Below are 21656 nucleotides of genomic sequence, written 5' to 3'. Positions count from 1 at the left end.
CACGCACCTCGGCCGCCCGCTCCGCCTCCAGTGCCGCGACCCCGCCGGCCTCCTCCTCTTCACCTCGCGCCCCTGCCCGCACACGCCCAGTCGCGCCTCGTCCGCTCCGCCGTCGTCCCGGCGCCGCCACGGGGCCCCCTCGCCCAGATCTCGTCGGACCCCGCCGGCCCCAGCCCGACGTGCCGCCGTCTCCATCACCGGCTGCTGCCACATCCAGCTCCATCCTCTGCATCGGGCAGAGGACGAGGGCGCCGTGACCCCAAGCTGGGCCCGGCCAAAGTTCCCGCGCCCATGGGCCCCGAAGCCCAGCAGCTCGGGCAGCCTGCCCGTCCTCCTCCCCGTCTTGGGCCACGGCCCGCCAAGGTGACGCCCGGACCCTTCGTTGTTACCCCGAGCGCAGTATTTTATTTAGCGTTTGTTCGTTTTTTTCTTCAAAAAAAGACCAAGTCCCTGAGATTTCACATCATTCATTAATATTGTGGAGTGTGTAACTTTGTGTATTTTCGTCCTGTGATGTTGTATGATATATCAGAATGTTCATTGGGAGATGCTCTACATTTTGTTCCATTGTGACATGCTTGTTTGAGTTCATCTTGATGCCCTAATCATCGTTGCAAGGCTGCTTTGTGATGTTAACTGTTGTCTGTTTACAGAACTTGCTGATTTGTTATTTTCGTTGCATTTTGTGTGTGCATCCTATGAGCATCAGCTCTACATGAGTGTTGTACTACATCATGCCATCTTTACAGGGGTGCTTGTCTTATATTTTTTTGAGCTATGTGGTGACTAGCACAAGCATGCCAAGTAGCCTCCGTGATGTAGCTGATTTCTGTGACTTGGTCATTTCTGCAAAGTATGTTGCTGTATCATTGTGATGCCATGTAAACCTGCTGCTACCATGAGTTCTATGCCTAATATGGAGTTGTTCACTAATGATGTTTTGTTATGCATATTATGGTCTAACCAACAATTCCCTTGTTTGCATTTATATCCTGTTGTAGCTTGTTGTTATATTGCTCTCAACTTGCTAAATAATGTTGCTGTCAGCCTGTTAACATGAAGTTCAGTTTTGCCATATGTTTTGCTAGTGATCCATGTACCCTATGAATTTTCCCTTGCCATGCTTAGCTTCATAATTATGCCATCTTACTTTTGTATGCCTTCACATGCCATTAAATGCTTTGTTATAAGTTATTTGAGCTCGCAAAGATGCCTTCATAATTCTGTTTATGACAAGCTCAGTTTTTCTGGTAAGTATGAATCTGTTTATGAAACTTGCATTGTTTACATGGGTGCCATCATATCTTCTATACATTTTTGGCTCGTGATCAGTAAGGGACTTTTGTTCTATGCAATTAGTAGATTCATGCCGTGCCTTGCCCAGTAATTTCTGCCAAGTCTGTGAAACTGTTATTATTTGCAATCAGCTCTATACTTTGCAACCTGATGTTATTTGTGCCATGCCCAGTAATTTCTGCCAAGTCTGTGAAACTGTTATTATTTGCAATCTTGCCATGTCCTTTTGAGCATGTTCTAATGATTTCTGGAGGTAGCTCATTGTTCAGGTTTTGTCATGCTTTACTTGTACATCACGTCCATGCCTTTTGTTTTTATGTTGGGGTGCTTTAGCATATTGTTTTGATGCTTCGAAAATGCCTAGTTGCTGTTTTGTACAGATTGTTGTTATATCTTGTTTGGAGTGTATGTGTTGCACCGTTGCTCCGTTTTGAGCTTCCTCTATATGAAACTTGCTTAGTTTTGCATGTAGTTTCATATTACCTTATTGCATCCTTGTTTTGGGGTGTTTGCTTGATGTTTGAATGCATTTTGCATCAATGCCATGTTTATCTTGTGTTGCTCATATCTTCTAGGCCGTAGCTCCGAATCTAATGAACTTTATATGTAACTTGACTAGATTTTTGTGTAGATCATCTTGTTGCAACTTAACTTGCTGTTGAACAAATTAAACATTGTGTTCTAATGAGATCCGGACCAATTTCGAAACTTGCATATGAGGACTTACCGGAATTGTTAAATGTTGTTTCCGGCCTCATTTAAACTTGCTTTGATGTGTTGCTCTTGTATGCATCATCTCTTGCCATCAGTAGCATCATACAGCCTTGTCATGCATCATACTTGGTTGAGCATCATGTTTGGTTATGTGTTCTGTGTGTACCTTGTTGTTTGCTTCTTTCCGGTTGTGCTTCTTCTCGATAGTTCCTGTTTCGTTGCGATCGTGAGGAATCGTTCGTCTACGCTTGGTTCGTCTTCGTGGCTTCATCTTCTTCATGGACTCATTCTTCTTCCTAGTGGGATTTCAGGCAAGATGACCGTTACCCTGGATATCACTACTATCATTGCTATGCTAGTTGCTTCGTTCTATCGCTATGCTGCGCTACCTATCACTTGCTTTTCAAGCCTCCCAAATTGCCATGACAGCCTCTAACCTTTATTTCACCCTTCCTAGCAAACCGTTGTTTGGCTATGTTACCGCTTTGCTCAGCCCCTCTTATAGCGCTGCTAGTTGCAGGTAAAGATGAAGATTGCTCCATGTTGGATTATGTTTATGTGGGGATATCACAATATCTCTTATTTAATTAATGCATCTACATACTTGGTAAAGGGTGGAAGGCTCGGCATTATGCCTGGTGTTTTGTTCCACTCTTGCCGCCCTAGTTTCCGTCATACCGGTGTTATGTTCCATGATTTTGCGTTCCTAACGCGGTTGGGTGTTATGGGAACCCCTTGACAGTTCGCTTTGAATAAAACTCCTCCAGCAAGGCCCAACCTTCGTTTTACATTTGCCTCACCTAGCCTTTTTCCCTTGGGAGTCACGCTCCCGAGGGTCATCTTATTTAACCCCCCCCCCCCCGGGCCAGTGCTCCTCGGAGTGTTGGTCCACACTAGAGCACCGTGCGGGGCCATCCCTTGGCAACTTGGGTTACGTCGGTACCTGTACCCTTAGATTATCCGGTGTGTCCTGAGAACGAGATACGTGCGACTCCTATCGGGATTGTCGACACATCGGGCGGCTTTGCTGGTCTTGTTTTACCATTGTCGAAATGTCTTGTAAACCGGGATTCCGAGACTGGTCGGGTCTTCCCGGGAGAAGGAATATCCTTCGTTGATAGTGAGAGCTTATAATGGGCTAAGTTGGGACACCCCTGCAGGGTATAAACTTTCGAGAGCCGTGCCCGCGGTTATGTGGCAGATGGGAATTTGTTAATGTCCGGTTGTAGAGAACTTTACACTTGACTTAATTAAAACGCACCAACCGCATGTGTAGCCGTGATGGTCTCTTTTCGGTAGAGTCCGGAAAGCGAACACGGTTTTTGGGTTATGTTTGCCGTATGTAGGAGTTCAGGATCACTTCTTGATCATTGCTAGTTTCACGACCGTTCCATTGCTTCTCTTCTCGCTCTTATTTGCGTAAGTTAGCCACCATACATTGCTTAGTCGCTGCTGCAACCTCACCACTTATCCTTTCCATACCCATTAAGCTTTGCTAGTCTTGATACCCATGGTAATGGGATTGCTGAGTCCTCGTGGCTCACAGATTACTACAACAACAGTTGTAGGTACAGGCTATGCGATGATCATGACGCGAGATAGGTACCAGGTCGGCAGCCTGGGCTAGCAGGGTGGATGTCGTTTGAGCTTCTGTTTATGTTTCATCCGTAGTCGGATGTTGTTCTCATGTATATTGATGTATTCTTGCGGCATTTGTATGCCTTGTATGTATCCCCATCTTTTATGTAATGTTGATGTAATGATATCCACCTTAAAAAAGCGTCTTCAAGATGCGCTTCTATCCTTGGTGGGACCTTCGAGTTCCTTTAGGATAGGGTCGCATCTTGGGCGTGACAATTGCCTTTTAGGCTGGGATGAACAAGTACAAGGGAAGAACTACCTCCTGAGGGGAGGTGTTCTTGAGCTTGGTGAGCTTGTGCGTGTGTGGATGGAATGGATCTGATCCAACATCAGTTGCCTTCTACGGTGGTGGCTAGTCCTATTTATAGAGGCCCGGGTCCTCTTCCCAAATATTAGGCGGGAAGGGATCCCACAACGACCAATTTGAAGGCGGACAGCTAGTACAAGCTATCCTGACAAAAGGTGGTCTTCGCGTGCCAAAGGCTCTGGCGGTAACGCCGTCGTGGGCTCCGTGATGACCTGCATCCTGCCGTCCTGCTGGTCTTGGTCTTCTTGCACCGATATGGAAACCTTTGCCTGATGCCTCGGGACTCCTTGCCTGCGCCTGCTTCTTTAGCACCAAAGAGGAAACCAGTACTCTGCGCCCGCCTGGCCTTGGTCATCATGCCTCACGTCACGGGAACCTCGCGAGGTGCCCCTCGCCTTGGTCTCTCTGCTCCTCGTGAGCCTTCCTAGAGAGGCTGCCCCTGAGGAGGTCTTGTGTCGCCCGCCTCGCGAGGCTTGGCCCCTCGCGAGGGTCTTGAGTGTTTGCTAGTCAAGATGGGCTGTACCAGGCAGTTAGTGGAGCCACGCCGTGGGCCGCAGGCAGGCAAGTCTGGGGCGCTCGGACTTGGCTTCGAGGCGAAGCGAAGGAGCAAGTGCGGAGCGCCGCGGGCCCCAACCGCCTGCGGCCTTGATTGACGCATGGCGACTGATGGGACGTGGGCGTCTCCGCTTCGCCATGTTGCCTCGGCAACTGCCCGACTTAACGAGTCCCTGGTGCATGAAGAAAAGCCATCATTACCTGCGATGGTGGGGGTTGTCGGTTGCCCTCCTCCTGCTATAAGTGAGGGGGGGCAGAGCCCTCCCCGCTCATCTCTTCTTCCATTCCGCTTGCTTCCTCTTCCTTGCTTCACTGCTAGCAGCGACACCCATGGCGCCAACGAAGAGGTTCTCGGTCGGGGCGAAGGGGAAGGCTCGCCAAGAGGGGCCCGGCTCTCCTCCGCCCAAGATGGGGCGCGGTCACCCTCGTAAGCATGCCGCACCCCTGCTATGGTTCCTCGAGAGCGAGGACGAGTCTCTTCGGGGTCCGGTGCCGCTCCGGGCATCCGAGGCGGCGTTTCTCCTCCTGGTGGAAGCCGCTTGGGGCGTGGCGGTCCCGTCGACGAGGGAAGGAGTGCCGTGGTCGCTAGGCCTCCGCGGCCACGCTTCCACTCGGCGGAGTGCTGCCGGAGTTCATTGTGTGGTCGGAGAACCCAACCGTCACCTGGCTCAAGCTTCCGCGCTCCTTTGTCGGAGGCTTGGCCCCTCGCGGACGGCTACTGCAGCATGTCCTGGTGGGTCGCGGTGGAGATCTCCGTCACGGGAAGCATAGCCCTGGCCCGCGGCTGGCAGACGTTTTCCCACGCGCACCGCCTGGGCAGGCGGTGCATCCTCCACTTCAAGTACAACGGTGCCGCGACCCTCTTCGTGAGGGTGTTCGGGGAAGACGGTCGCCGCGCTCGGTGCTGCCCTGAAGACAGCGATGGTGACGAAGTGCTTGGCCTTGGAGACGGCTGCGACGAGGACGAGGGCGAGCTCGCCCTCGGTGATGGCCACGACTCGTCCAACACCGGCAGCTCCTCCACCGGCGAAAGCTCCAGCAGCGGCGGCTATGACCAACTGCCCCGTCACTGCGCTCGCTTCAAGGATGGTGGCGGGTCGTCCCGTCGTTGCACCCCCATGAACCGCGAGGAGGCCTCTGGCTGAGTTTGGGGCAGCGCTGGGAGCTGATTCTCAGGAGTGGCCGCGTGTGTAGGGGGCGCTTTTACCTGTTTCCCTTTTTCTCTTACTCCTGCATCACAAGAAACAAGTATGGGGCCCCGCGGGGGCGTATCATGAACCGTAATGCTTCTCCTGCCTTTTGCTATGTTTATCACTTCTGAGTTGTGTTGTGGCATCAGTGCTTTACGTAGGCATGTAAAGATAACTAAGCTCGATGTGTCTAAAGCAGTTTCCACCTCGTGAGGCGTGCATCTCCCATCACCTGATGAGACCTCCATGCTGCGTACTTGGGGGAGGGGCATCGAGATACTGCAAAATTTCATTAAGAAGCCCTTAGTCTTCCTTGCTCGGGGCCCCAGGAGTGGCCGGTCATGGCCCAGCGCACCACATCGCGGTACCCATGGGGCACGGACTTAAAAAGGGGGGTGCGCCAGTTGCGAGCTCGAAGGAGGGTGCCTCATGAAGACCAGGGGAAGCGCTTACGTGCGCACCTGTCCAGCCCCCTCGCAAGGCGTGCGAGGGAGAGTGCCTGTTAATACAAAGAACCGAGGGAAGAAACAGGGAGAAAAGGGAATCGAACCAAGCCAACGAGAAACACCAGAATTCAAATTTCCATTAAAGAGGGGCAAGCCAACTACAGAAAGAAAATGAACAGCCGCGTCTGGCACCTAATCTAGTCTTGTCACCAGTGTAGAGGTAAGTGCGGCCACTAGGACATGGGAGGGAGCCCCCGAGACCCGAGAGCGGCACTCCGGAGACTCCGGGGCGTGTACATCCCCACTCATTATTACGTGAGAGTGTCACGGGCGGAGACGTTCACAAGCACTGGGCTTTGCTTCATGGGTAGAACTTCCGGAGGTGCTGAATGTTCTCGGCGTATTGGATGGGGATCCCGTCATGCGTCTCCTGGCGCATGACGCCAGGCCTGGAGTCGTGGGCAATCCTAAATGGGCCCTCCCATATGGGTGAGAGCTTATGCAACCCTTCCCTGAAGAGCACCCGCCTTAGGACGAGATCGCCCACCTCGAGCGTCCTAGAGCGGACGCTGCGACATTAATACCGTCGCAGCACCTGCTGGTACCTTACGACCCGGAGCAACGCTTGGCGGCGGCGCTCCTCCCCCAGTACGAGGTCCATACCCCGCATGGCGTCTTGGTGCACTTTGTCGAACGCCAGGACCCGCGCGGAGCGATGCTTGACCTCGTGAGGGAAGATAGCTTCAGCTCCGTAGACGAGGAAGAACGGGGTCTCGCCTGTTGGTTTGGTGGCGGCGGTGAGTATGGACCATAGCACGGACTGGAGCTCGTCGTGCCATCCCCTACCGCATGCTTCGAGCTTTTTCTTGAAGGTTCTGGTCTTGAGGCCTCTCAGGACCTCCGCGTTGGCACGCTCGGCCTAGCCATTGCTCCTGGGTTGTGCTACTGAGGCGTAGCATATCTGCGTTCCAAGCTTAGCACAATATGTCTTGAAGAGATTGCTAGTGACCTGCGAGCCGTTGTTAGTGATGATGCGGTTAGGGACCCCAAACCAGCTCACGAGGCCCTTGATGAACTTAACTGTGGACCTGGCTGGGATGGTGCGGATGGCCTCCACCTCCGCCCATTTGGTGAACTTGTCGATGGCGACGTAGTGGTAGCGGTAGCCCAAAGGCGCTCGGGGGAATGGGCCTAGGATATCCAGCCCCCAGACCTCGAACGGCCATGAGAGCGGGATAGTCTGGAGGCCCTGAGCTGGCGGTGGATCTGCTTGGCGTGGAATTGGCAGGCCTCGCAGGATTTCACTAGCTCGGCTGCGTCGTTGAGTGCTGTGGGCCAGTAGAACCCGCTGCGGAATGCCTTGCCAACCAGGGTGCGCGATGATGACTGGTGCCCGCAATCTCCGCCGTGTATGTCAGCTAACAGCTTGCCATGTTGCTTCCTGGAGATACAACATAAGGAAACATCATTCAACCGTTTTCTGTAGAGCTCACCATCTTGGATGCAGTATGCCGTGGCTTGCCGGGCCACATGCTCTGCATCCTCCTCCTTCTCTGGCAGTGTTCCCCGCACCAAGTATGCCCTGAACTCTTTGGTCCAGCACCCCTCCTGGGGCTCAAGCGCTAGGAGCAGGCAAGCCCATGAAGTCGGGCCACAGGCGGGGGCTGTTGGAGATATGCCCTAGAGGCAATCATGTATGATGATATTTCCTATGTGTTTATGAATAAAGATAGTCCTTCGACATTATAAATGATGTGTACCAGCAAGTACGTGACTTGTTTGTGGGACTATGCATTGTATGATGACTGACTATCCTAAAAGGTCCCTAGTCGAAAGGGCTGTGTGGATACGCAGCCGACTAGAATAGAATATGACACGATCGATGGCTTGGTCTCACTAGCCATGGAGCATTGGATGCTAACCGGATAATATGGTCTGGGAAAGGTCTGGTCGGATTCAACGTAGTCGGATCCGAGTCGAGATAAGGTCCGAGTCGGACAGACCCAACTATGAGACGCAGCGATATGCCATTTGTGAGTCTCTAGTACAACATACGTTCGATGTCCTAAAACTTGAGCTGACGCATGTACTCGGGATGGTGACAGACTTGCTTTGGGCCGACCAAACGCTACTCCATAACTAGGTAGTTACAAAGGAAGTTTTCGGGTTTGTCTAGACCTATGCTGCGAGACGTGGTCAAGCAAGATGGGATTTGCCCCTCCGATCAGGAGAGATATACTCTGGGCCCCTCGTGTGAACCAACCAAGATAAGCATGGCCATCCGACATGGATTATCAAATAATCCGGTTTGTGGTCGTCATCACTGGAACGAGAAAGAGGTCGGGCTAGCACAAGATGACAGGCTCGCCTTGAGCCCGACAACATATATCATGTGGCAAAAGGAATGGAAGTGTGATGTATAGGTTCGCCTAACCAGCTTCATAGTCTGCTTGGTGTTCGGTATGCCTTGCTAGATACCGCTACCAACCGTGCAGTTTGGAGGTGATCTGAACTGCGACCAAGCCGGCTTGAACCTAAGGGGTCACGCGCTTAAGGGAAGGAACCTACGAGGTTGGATCCGAGGACACTGGTCGGATGTGATCCAAGATATATTCGGATTGTGGCCGAGTAGACTTGTGGGCTTTAGGATCTGTGCGAGGCCAGAGAGTTGAGCCCGCGACAGATGCCTATATATAGTGGAGGTGCGGCACACTCATTCGATTGATCGCTTCAGAGCTGTCACTAGGGTTTGCATGTGTTGCGAATAGCCACATCCACTCGCCGCCGGTTGTGTGATCGGACCTAGCAGTCCGTCGCACGACGTTCCTCCTGCACGCGCGGATACTGTTAGAGGCGGTGCACTTGCGCCGCTCCGGCGAACCTGTACATGGGAACCGACGGCCGGCTGTTCGAGGGAGATCGGATGAGGAGGAGACGATCCACACGGAGGCGCTGCCCCAACTCTTCTTCCGCTGCACGGCACTGCACGTCTAGTGGTAACGAACTATGATCCATCTCCCGTAGCATGTTCTTGGTTGTTCTGCGCATTGGAAAATTTTAATTTGCAGTCGACGCACCCTACCGTAGAACCCAACAGTGGTATCAGAGCCTCTGCTATAGGATTTGGATTCAGATCGTATGCATATTAGATATGTGGAGGCGGCAGATGAGATCTGTTGTTGTTTATGAGATCGGCTATGTGCACAGTTGATGAGATCAACTGTACATGGGGATTGTTGAGGCTATGTTTTCTGTCAATAGGGGTCGATGAGGTAATGACACGATCTACCCCTACCAGTCGGTTATCCGCCATCGGGGTTAACAGTGAAACGTAAATCCGAATCAGATTCATGATGATCAATAAGATCGTTCAGATCAGAGAATTCGGCATGATTGGAGTTCAGATGTGAGCGGGACCGCCGTGTGCGTAGTGCCTTGTATTTCGTACATGATCACTCAAACCGATAGAAAGCGATTCTATGTATAACTTTATTTTGCAGGGTTTGATGTGAATAGTATGGCTCATGTGTATGTGATACATGTGTGTAAATTATACATGGCCTGCGTGTCATGTTTGTTAGCCGGCAGGAGCCAAAGTGTTGTCATTATATTGTATAATGACCCGCGTGTCGACTTGTGACTCTATGTAAAATTCATTACTAGTTGTAGTAGTTGGATAATAGAGATCAGGTTGGTGGCTTGGCGTCCCGGTGTGACAAACAAGATGGAGTTCCTAGATGGTCATTAGAGTCGGAGCCGACCTGGAAGAATGTCCATGAAGGAGCCATACTATTTCACAATATATGTTTATTTGTGATTGTTATACTTCTTGTTTTCTATGCATGTTAGAATGGTAGAAAGATCCCTCGTTAATATCAAGCAATTTTCCATTCCCGATGTTGCACCTTCGCACGTCAAGTACGTCTAGTAGTGGGCTCAAAAAATTGGGGTGCTCCTAGGTGTCCTTGAACTGAAGGGTTCGTGTCGGACACGGACATGCACTGCATTAGGTTAACTTGACAAGGCTATCAACACGGTTTTGGGCCTTGTGGCAAAGAAGGTTGGGGGCCGGGGTATGAGATACCTTCCCGACTGACAGGAGTCGTATAGAGATACGATTATCAAGGAGTTGCTTACAGGATAGGCATGTTGTCTAGCAGTGATGCTAAAGATCACTAGTCACATGTGCTAGTCGGATCATGAATCACTGAGAGTTTGCGGAGGGATGCCAGCTTCAGTGGGAGTATTTCTGTTTAGGCTTGAATTACTCTACATAAACACATTGCTTAGTGATTGCATATTTTCTGTTGTAGATCAATGGCACCACCTGCTCAACCCAAGTTTGCATTGAAATCAATTCTGCAAAAGGACAAATTGAATGCAACAAACTTTACCACCTGGTATAGAAATCTGAGAATTGATCTCAAGCATGATAAAAAGGAACATGTTCTAGAGGATCCACTTCCAGAGGAACTTGCCGATAATGCTAATGCCACAACTAAGAATGCCTACCAGAAACTCGTTGATGAATCAACGGAGATCAGCTATCTAATGCTGGCTTGTATGGAGCCCGATTTGCAACATCATTTCAAAAATGTTGAGGGTTACGATATGATCGAGTGTCTCAAGAGCATGTTTCAGACACAGGCTAGGACCGAAAGGTTCAACGTCTGGCGATCCTTGATGGATTGCAAGCTGAAGGAAGGTGATCCACTGAGCCCACATGTGATCAAGATGATCGGATATGTGCAAGCTTTGGATCGGTTGGGCTTCCCGCTCTTGGATGAGCTGGCTACTGATGCAGTTCTGGTTTCTCTTCCACCCAACTATGGGACATTCATCTCGAACTATCATATGCATGGCATGGATAAGAAGCTCACTGAATTGCATGGGATGCTCAAAGTGGCAGAGCAGGATATTAAGAAAGGCACGCATCAAGTGTTGATGGTGGAGAAATCGGCTAAGTTCAAGAAGAGTTGGTCCAAGAAAAAGGCTAAGGAAAAGGGCACGTAGACGGTGACCTTCGCCGCTGCGTCGAAGTCTAGACCGGATCCAAAGAACATTTGCTATCATTGCAAGGAGACCGGCCACTAGAAGAGGAACTGTAGCAAGTGGCTTGCAGAGCATGGCAAGAAGGCCGGGAATGGTGCTTCAGGCAAAGGTACACTTGTTGCATATGTTATAGACATTTACCTTGCGGACATACCTAGTAGCTCTTGGGTATTTGATACTAGACCGGTTGTTCATATTTGCAACTCGATGCAGGGGCTGGTAAGAACTAGGTGGGTGGCACAAGGGGAGATTGACATCAGGGTCGGCAACAAAGCAAGAGTTGCTGCGTTGGAGGTCGGCACGATGCAGCTCTAGCTTCCTTCTAGATTTATTTTGGAATTGAATAATTGCTATTACATTCCTACACTTAGTCGGAACATTATTTCTGCCTCATGCTTGACGATTTAGGCTTATGAGTTCAGTTTAAAGGACAATGGTTGTTCGTTTTATTTGAATCGTATGTTCCACGGCTATGCACCCATTGTTGATGGGCTATTTATATTGAATCTAGAACAGGAACCGGTCTATAACGTGAATGTTAAGAGGAATAAGCCTAATGAGATAAATCCCACATACTTCTGGCATTGCCGGCTTGGACACATTAGTCTGAAACGCATGAAGAAGCTCCATGATGATGGGCTCCTAACATCGTCCGAGCTTGAGTCATTCGAGACATGTGAATCATGCTTGCTCGGCAAGATGACTAAATCTCCTTTCGCAAAGAGTTGCGAGAGGGCGCCCGAGCTGTTGGAACTGATACATAGTGAGGTGTGTGGATCAATGAGCACACCTGCCAGAGGTGGCTATCAGTAATTCGTGACTTTTACCGATGACTTGAGTAGATATGGATATATCTATTTGATGAGGCACAAGTCGGAAACTTTTGAAAAGTTCAAAGAGTTTCAGAACGAGGTTGAGAATCAGCTCGGCAAGACTATAAAGCTTCTACGATCTCATCGTGGAGGCGAGTACATGAGCCAGGAGTTTGATGATCATCTGAAAGGCCGAGGTATAGTACCTCAGCTCACACCTCCGGGTACGCCACAGAGAAATGGCGTGTCGGAATGGAGGAATAGGACCTTGTTGGACATGGTCCGGTATATGATGAGCAAATCGGATTTACCCTTTTCATTCTGGGGATACGCTCTAGAAACTACAGCTTTCACACTTAACAGGGTACCATCAAAATCCGCAGACAAGACACCACATGAGATGTGGACCGGGAAGAGTCCCAGTTTGTCTTTTCTAAAGATTTGGGGTTGTGATGCATTTGTCAAGCGACTTATGTCAGACAAGCTTACACCCAAGTCGGATAAAAGCATATTTGTGGGATATCCAAGGGAAACCTTGGGATATAGCTTCTACAACCGGGAAGAGAACAAAGTGTTTGTTGCTCGGAACGGGGTTTTCCTTGAGAAAGAGTTTCTCAGTCGGGAGGCCAGTGATAGGACGGTCCGACTCAAAGAAATTCGAGGACCACTCAGGGATGGCTCGGCTGGTGATGAGATCATAGCGGAGTCAGTCAGGGAACCCGTAGTGGAAGCGGCAGCAGAACCACGGAGGTCGAAAAGATTGCACAGAGTGCGCGATGTATTGTTGCTAGAAAGCGACGAGCCGGCCATGTATGCGGAAGCGATGGTGAGCCTAGACTCCGAGGCATGGCTAGGGGCCATGAGATCCGAGTTAAAGTCCATGGATGAGAATGAAGTCTGGGACTTGGTTGATCCGCCGCCTGGCGTAACGGCCATTGGTTGCAAATGGGTCTTTAAGAAGAAAACCTATGTGGATGGAAATGTTCAGATCCACAAAGCTCGGCTTGTCGCTAAGGGTTATGGACAAGTTCAAGGAATTGACTACGACGAGACTTACTCGCCAGTAGCGATGCTGAAGTCGTTGAGCATCGTACTAGCTATAGCTGCATATTTTGAGTACGAGATATGGCAGATGGATGTCAAGACGGCTTTCCTTAACGGAAATTTAACCGAGGACGTGTATATGATACAGCCCGAGGGCTTTATCGATCCGACTAGCACTAGTAAGGTATGCAAGCTCAAAAGATCCATTTATGGGTTGAGGCAAGCATCTCGGAGCTGGAACATTCGTTTTGATGAGGTCATCACTGGTCTCAGTTTCAGCAAAAGCGAAGAGGACTCTTGTTTATAAAAGAAGTTAAGTGGGAGCTCGATAGTGTTTTTGATCTTGTATGTGGATGACATACTACTGATCGGAAATGATGTTTCGATGCTGAACTCAGTCAAGGAGTCATTGATGGCAAGTTTTCAATGAAGAAGCTTGGTGTGGCAATGTACATTTTAGGCATTAAGACCTATAGAGATAGATCGAGGAGGCTGCTCGTCTTAAGCCGGAGCACGTACATAGATAAAGTATTGAAGCGGTTCAACATGAGTGAGGCGAAGAAAGGGTTCTTGCCACTCTCACATGGTATAAGGCTAAGCGAGCCTCAGAGTCCTTCGACATCTGATGAGCGAAGCAGGACGGGTAGGATTCCGTATGCCTCAGCAATCGGATCCATCATGTATGCCATGATATGTATGCGGCCCGATGTTGCTTTTGCAATAAGCCTAACAAGTAGATACCAGGCCAACCCAGTTGAGAGTCACTGGGCGGCGGTAAACACTATTTTGAAGTACCTGAGAAGGACTAAAGAGATGTACCTAGTTTATGGAGGTGAGGAAGAGCTCGTCGTAAGGGGCTACGCCGATGCTAGTTTCCAAACCGACAGATATGATTGTCGATCACAGTCCGGATTCGTGTACGTCATGAACGGAGGAGCAGTGAGCTGGATGAGTTCCAAGAAAGATACGGTGGCCGATTCTACCACAGAAGCCGAATACTTTGCGGCTTGTGAAGCTGCGAAATAAGGTGTTTGGATCCGGAAATCTCTGGATGATCTTGCTATTTTCCCAGCCTCGATAAAACCGTTGGACCTTTATTGTGATAATTCTGGTGCCATCGCACAAGCCAAGGAGCCAAGGAATCACCACACGGTCAGATACATAGATCGGAAATATCACCTGATACGAAAGATCGTAAAGAATGGTGATGTAGAGATATGCAAAATTCACATGGATGCAAATTTTGCAGATCCGTTGACTAAGCCGCTTCAAGAACCCAAGCATGAAGGGCACGTTAGAGCTATGGGCATCCGATGTCTATTTGATTGACTCTAGTGCAAGTGGGAGACTGTTGGAGATATGCCCTAGAGGCAATCATGTATGATGATATTTCCTATGTGTTTATGAATAAAGATTGTCCTTGGACATTATCAATGATGTGTATCAGCAAGTACGTGACTTGTTGGTGGGACTATGCATTGTATGATGACTGTCCTAAAAGGTCCCTAGTCGAAAGGGCTGTGTGGACGCACAGCCGACTAGACTAGCATATGACACTATTGATGGCTTGGTCTCACTAGCCATGGAGCATTGGATGCTAACCGGATAATATGGACTTGGAAAGGTCTGGTCGGATTCGACATAGTCAGATCCGAGTCGAGATAAGGTCCGAGTCGGACAGACCCAACTATGAGATGTAGTGATATGTCATATGTGAGTCTCTAGTACAACATACGTTCTATGTCCTAAGACCTGAGCTGACGCATGTCCTCGGGATGGTGACAGACTTGCTTTGGGCCGACCAAACGCTACACCGTAATTGGTAGTTACAAAGGTAGGTTTCGGGTTTGTCCAGACCCATGCTGCGAGACATGGTCGAGCAAGATGGGATTTGCCCCTCTGATCAGGAGAGATTTACTCTAGGCCCCTCGTCTGATCCGACCAAGATAAGCATGGCCATGCGACATGGATTATGAGATAATCCGGTTTGTGGTCGGCATGACTGCAACGAGAAAGAGGTCGGGCTAGCAGAAGGATGACAGACTCGCCTTCAGCCCGACAACATATATCGTGTGGCAAAAGGAATGGAAGTGTGATGTATAGGTTCGCCTAACCAGCTTCATAGTCTGCTTGGTGTTCGGCATGCCTTGCTAGAGGCTGCTACCAACCGTGCAGTTCGGAGGTGATCCGAACTGCGACCAAGCCGCCTTGAACCTAAGGGGTCGCGCGCTTAAGGCAAGGAACCTATGAGGTTGGATCCGAGGACACTGGTCGGATGTGATCTGAGCTGTATTCGGATTGTGGCCGAGTAGACTTGTGGGATTTAGGATCTGTGCGAGGCCCAAGAATTGAGCCCGCGATAGATGCCTATATATAGTGGAGGTGCGGCACACTCATGCGATTGATCGCTTCGGTGCTGTCACTAGGGTTTGCATGTGTTGAACATAGCCACCTCCACTCGCCGCCGGTTGTGTGATCGGACCTAGCAGTCCGCCGTACGACGTTCCTCCTGCACGCGCGGATACCATTAGAGGCAGTGCACTTGCGTCGCTCCGGCAAACCTGTACGTGGGAACCGATGACCGGCTGTTCGAGGGAGATCGGACGAGGAGGAGACGGTCCACATGGACGCGCTGCCCCAACTCTTCTTCCGCTGCACGACACTACGCGTCTAGTGGTAACAAACTGTGATCTATCTCCCGTAGCATGTACTTGGTCGTTCTGCGCATAGGAAAATTTTAATTTGCAGTCGACGCACCCAACCGTAGAACCCAACAGGGGCCCCTGAGGTTGGTGGCACGGGGAGCTTCTCCTTAGGTAGTACCAGTTCGGTGGCAGGGGGAGCCACCGAGGGCTTGAAGAGTCGCTCCTCGAAGACGCCGAGTTCTTAGGGCTGGCACTTCGACGCCCTCTTGGCGATCTCGTCGGCCTCTTTGTTGGTGCCACGCGGTACATGCTGCAGTTCCAGGCCCAAGAAATGCTTCTCCATCTTGCGCACCTCCACGAGGTATGCTTCCATGTGCTCGTCCCTTGGCTAGTACACCTTGTTAGAGAAGTTGACGAGGAGTTGGGAGTTGCCCTTGATGGTGAGACGCTTCACTCCCAAGGCCGCCGCTGCCTTGAGGCCAACGAGCAACCCCTTGTACTCCGCAATGTTGTTGGAGACATTCTCGTCCCGCTGGAAGCAGAGATGCACAGCGTAGTAGAGCTTGTCTTGAGTGGGCTAGACGAGCAAGGCTCCTGCCCCCGCGCCTTGGCGTGCGAAGGCGCCGTCGAAATACATGACCCAACCATCTGGTGCTTCACTTCTCGGCGAGAGGGATTGGCTCTCGCCGACTTCAGGTTCCGGGGCGTCGGTCCATTTGGGCACGAAGTCAGTGAGGGCGCCCCCCTTGATGACCCAGGTTGTGCTGAACTCGAGCTGAAATGCATGTAGCTTGATGTTCCACTCGGCGACCCTTCCCGCGGCATTGGGGCTCCGGAGCACCCTCTCCAATGGATAGGCTGAGACGACCTTGATCCTGTGTCCTTGGAAGTAGTGGCACAACTTGTGTGAGGCCACCAGGAGCACGAGCAGAAGTTTCTGCGGCATGGGATACCGTGCCCTCGCGTCCCGCAGTACCGTGCTGACGAAGTACACTGGGAGCTCGACGAGGGCAGGAGCGTCGATGGAACCTGCGGCTGCCGAGGGTTGGAGCGTTTCCTGAAGTGATGGGACCTCAGGAGCCTGGTCATCCGTTGGGGCCCCTGCAGGCCCGAGGACACCGTCTTGCCGGGCCTGACCGTTCGCCGTCGTTGTTGCAGCCCTTGCGGCGATGTCTTGGTGCTGCGTCGCCCCAACCGAAAGTGTGGCATGGCGCGGCGGATTCTTGGCCAGGCGCTCTTCCTGAATCGCCACCAGCGCCGCGGTGGCGGAGTGGGGGTGGCGGATAGATAAAGCACCAGGGGCTCGAGGGGACGAGGATATGTCGGATTACGGGTTCCGACAAAACCCTTGAGGTTCGAACTCTGGGGTGCGCATGAAGATCTCTCTCCCCCTAGCTCACTCTCTCACCACGATCTCAAAGCCTAGCTCGTCGAACCCGAGGAACAAGGGACAGAAGAGTTTATAATGGTTCGGGCCATCGATGTGGTGTAATACCCTACTCCATTGTGGTGTGGTGGATTGCCTTGTAGGCTGGGATGAACATGTACGAGGGAAGAACTACCTCCTGAGGAGAGGTGTTCTTGAGCTCGGTGAGCTTGTGCGTGTGTAGATGGAATGAATCTGATCCAAGATGAGTTGCCTTCTACGGTGGTGGCTAGTCCTATTTATAGAGGTCTGGGTCCTCTTCCCAAATATTAGGCAGGAAGGGATCCCACAACGGCCAATTTGAAGAGGGACAACTAGTACAAGTTATGCTGAAAACAGGTGGTCTTCGCCTGCCAAAGGCTGTGGCGGTGACGCGTGGGCTCCGCGATGACCTCCATCCTACCGTTCTGCTGGTCTTGGTCTGGTTGCACTGATATGGAAACCCTTGCCTGATGCCTTGGGACTCCTCGGCGGTGCCTGCTTCTTTAGCACCAAAGAGGAAACCAGTACTCTGCGCCCGCTGGCGCCCGCCTGGCCTTGGTCGACATGGCTCATGTCACAAGAACCTCACGAGGTGCCCCTCGCCTTGATCTCTCCACTCCTCGCGAGCCAGCCTAGTGAGGCTTCCCCCGAGGAGGTCTTGTGTTGCCCGCCTCACGAGGCTCGGCCCCTCGCGAGGGTCTTGAGTGTTTGCTGGTGAAGGTGGGCTGTACCAGGCCGTTAGTGGAGCCATGTCGTGGGCCGCAGGTAGGCAAGTCTGGGGACCCCCGTTCCCAGAACGTCGGTAGTAGCCCCAGGGCCCAAGGCGTGCTCGGACTTGGCTTTGAGGCGAAGCCAAGGAGCAAGTGCGGAGCGCCGCGAGCCCCAACCACATGTGGCCTTGATTAACGCATGGCGACTGACGAGACGTGGACGTCTCCGCTTCCCCATGCTGCCTCGGCAACTGCTTGACTTGATGAGTCCCTGGTGCACGCAGAAAAGCCATCAGTACCTGCGATCGTGGAGGCCGGCGGTTGGCCTCCTCCTTCTATAAAGGGGGAGGGGGGTGGAGCTCCCGTCGCCCATCTCTTCCCTCGTTCCGCTTGCTTCTTCTTCCTTGCTCCTCGTTTCACTGGTAGCAACGACACCCATGGCGCCAAGAAAGAGGTTCTCGACCGCGGAGAAGGGGAAGGCTCGCAAAGAGTGGTCCGGCTCTCCTCCGCTCAAGAGGAGGCGCGGTCGCCCACGAAAGCACGTCGCGACCACTGCTGTGGTTCCTCGCGGGCGAGGACGAGTGTAACGCCCACGATGCGGCTATATCTCCCACGTGTCAAGGCATGACTTAGAGGCATAACCGCATTGTGGTTTTGTCGCAAGAAGGGTCATCTTCACACAATCCCATGTAATGAACAAGAATGGGATAACGAGAGTTGGCTTACAATCGCCACTTCACACAATACATAAATTAATTCATACATCATCCAAAATCCACACATAGACCGACTACCGTCAAATCCAAATGAAAATAAGATAACCCCAAATGCTAGATCCCCAATCGTCCCAACTGGGCTCCACTACTGATCATCAGGAAAAGAAACATAGTAACGACCACGTTCCTCATCGAAGTCCCACTTGAGCTCGGTTGTGTCAACTGCACTGTCATCGTCGGCACCTGCAACTGTTTTAGTAGAATCTGTGAGTCACGAGGACTCAGCAATCTCACACCCGCGAGATCAAGACTATTTAAGCTTATAGGAAAGGATGGTGTAATGAGGTGGAGCTGCAGCAGGCACTAAGCATATATGGTGGCTAACATACGCAGGTGAGAGCGAAAAGAGAAGCAACGCAACGGTCGCGAAGCTAGTAATGATCAAGAAGTGATACTGAAACTACTTACGTTCATGCATAACTCAAACCGTGTTCACTTCTCGGACTCCGCCGAGAAGAGACCATCACGGCTACACACACAGTTGATGTATTTTAATTAAGTCAAGTGTCAAGTTCTCTACAACCGGACATTAAAAAATTCCCATCTGCCTCATAGCCGCGGGCCCGGTTTCAAAAGATAATACCCTGCAGGGGTGTCCCAACTTAGCCCATTATAAGCTCTCACGGTCAACGAAGGATAAACCTTCTCCCGGGAAGACCCGATCAGTCTCAGAATCCCGGTTTACAAGACATTTCGACAATGGTAAAACAAGACCAGCAAAGCAGCCCGAATGTGCCGACAAATCCTGATAGGAGCTGCACATATCTCGTTCTCCGGGCACACCGGATGAACACTACGTACAACTAGAACCAGCCCTCGAGTTTCCCCAAGGTGGCGCTGCAAGTGGCTCTAGTTTGGACCAGCACTCAGAGGAGCACTGGCCCGGGGGTTGAAATAAAGATGACCCTCGGGCCCGCGAAAACCGAAGGGAAAAGGCTTAGGTGGCAAATGGTAAAACCAAGGTTGGGCCTTGCTGCAGGAGTTTTATTCAAGGCGAACTGTCAATGGGGTCCCATAAATCACCCAACCGCGTAAGGAACGCAAACTCAAGGAACATAATGCCGGTATGATGGAAACTAGGGAGGCAAGAGTGGAACAAAACACCAGGCATAATGCCAAGCCTTCCACCCTTTACCAAATATATAGATGCATTAATTAAATAAGAGATATTGGGATATTCCAAAATATCCATGTTCCAACATGGAGACAATATGGGAGGCATGATATAGCAAGTGGTAGGAAGCGCAGCATGGCAATAGAATGAACAACTAGCAAAGCAAAGATAGAAGTGATTTCGAGGGTATGGTCATCTTGCCTGCGAGGTTCTCAGAGTTGTCGAAAGCTTGATCCTCGTAAGCGTACTCAACAGGTTCCTCGTTCACGAATTCGTCTCCTGGCTCTACCCAAAACAAGAACACAAGCAACGGAACCACAATCAATCACGGGAAATCCACGAGCAACATGATGCAAAACATGCATGATATGCGGGATATGATATGCGATGCATATGCGTGCTCCGGAAGAAAAATGATGAACAATGCAGTAGCTTGGCAAACCAAGCATGGCACTGGAAAGATGAGATGATTTCGGTCGAAATCGATATAAAGATCACCGGAAACGGATGCACGGTTTGCAAATGGCAAGCAAAACAACGACACTATTCTGCGATTAATAACATGATAGCACTTAGAATGCAACAAGTAACAATGCTACAGCACTCCAACATAGCAAAAAAGCATATGGAAGTGATCTACAGGAGATGCTTGACAGAAGATGAACACTGAGCTACGGCTAGATCACACCATAACAGGCTCAAACAAGCATGGCAAAAATGATGAACATGGCTGAAACAGCATCAGGTAGCAATGTTCAGAGCAAACAATCAACAAGCTACAAGAACTTAACATAGCAAAACAAGGCATCGAATGACTCTACTAAATGCATATGACAAAAGTCCCTTACAGACCATAATCCAAAAAGGAATATAAGATATGATGGCAACCATGTAAACATAGCAAGTTTCGTTAACAGGTTTCAGACTCTGCACAAAACAGAGCATGGCCAAAACAGTAATATGAAGGAATCTTGGTGAGCTTGATTCACTCAACACAAAGCAATGCATGACAAAACAAGCATACCTACAGCAAGATGGCATGTCTATGAAGCTATCCATGGCAAGATAAAGTTCAGAGCATTTATGAAACAACTACAACATGCTTGGCAAAATTGAATATCCTGTTCACAATCTGCCAGGAACATTTTATGGCAAAAGTAGAGCAAGATTTAGACATGATAGGGCACTCCATAATTGCAAACAAGGGCATGGATGGATAGAGCACAACTATATCTACAAAACATCCTCACCGAACATCACCAAAAGGAGCAGCGATCTCTCTGTAGACACATGGATACGTAGCAACAAAATAACAGGAGTCAAAGACTTGGCAAAATTACTGTCTCTGAAAACAGAAACATCACGAAGCCTAGTTTGCATGCTTGTTCTAATCACCACATAGATCAAAAAAATACATGGCATACACCTCTTTAAAGATGGCATGGTATAGATCAAACCACATGTAGAGCTCATGCCCATAAGATGCACAAATCAATAGTAACAAAAATAACAAATCACCAAGATCTGATAAGTAACTGCAGTTAACAGAAATTAGCACTATTGCACTAGAGATTTGGGAATCAAGATGGACTCAAATGAACATGGCACAATGGAACAAAATTAAGAGCATCTCGAAGCAAACATTTCGATATATTACACGCACGAAACGGAGCTATATGCAGAGAGTTATGATGCAGTGACTAGGAGCACTTATTGTAAATATCTCCAGACTTGGAATATTTCGGGAGAGGGGAGAAAGTCAACCTCCCAGATCGGATCTGGCGCGGACGTCGAGGCGGGCGACGGCTCGTCGCCGGAGCTGCCGGAGACGGAGGGGAAGAGGAGGGCGCCGGCCGGAGGAGGACGCCGGCGTGGAGAGGAGGAAGAGGTAGACGACGGCGACAGGCGACGGGGACGGCGGTCGGCGGCTGCGGCGAGCGCGGGAG

Source organism: Triticum aestivum, chromosome 2D, assembly GCF_018294505.1.
Source record: "Triticum aestivum cultivar Chinese Spring chromosome 2D, IWGSC CS RefSeq v2.1, whole genome shotgun sequence".
NCBI classification, from domain to species: domain Eukaryota; kingdom Viridiplantae; phylum Streptophyta; class Magnoliopsida; order Poales; family Poaceae; genus Triticum; species Triticum aestivum.
The sequence above is the reverse complement of the archived record's forward strand: the minus strand, read 5'-3'. Positions refer to the sequence as shown.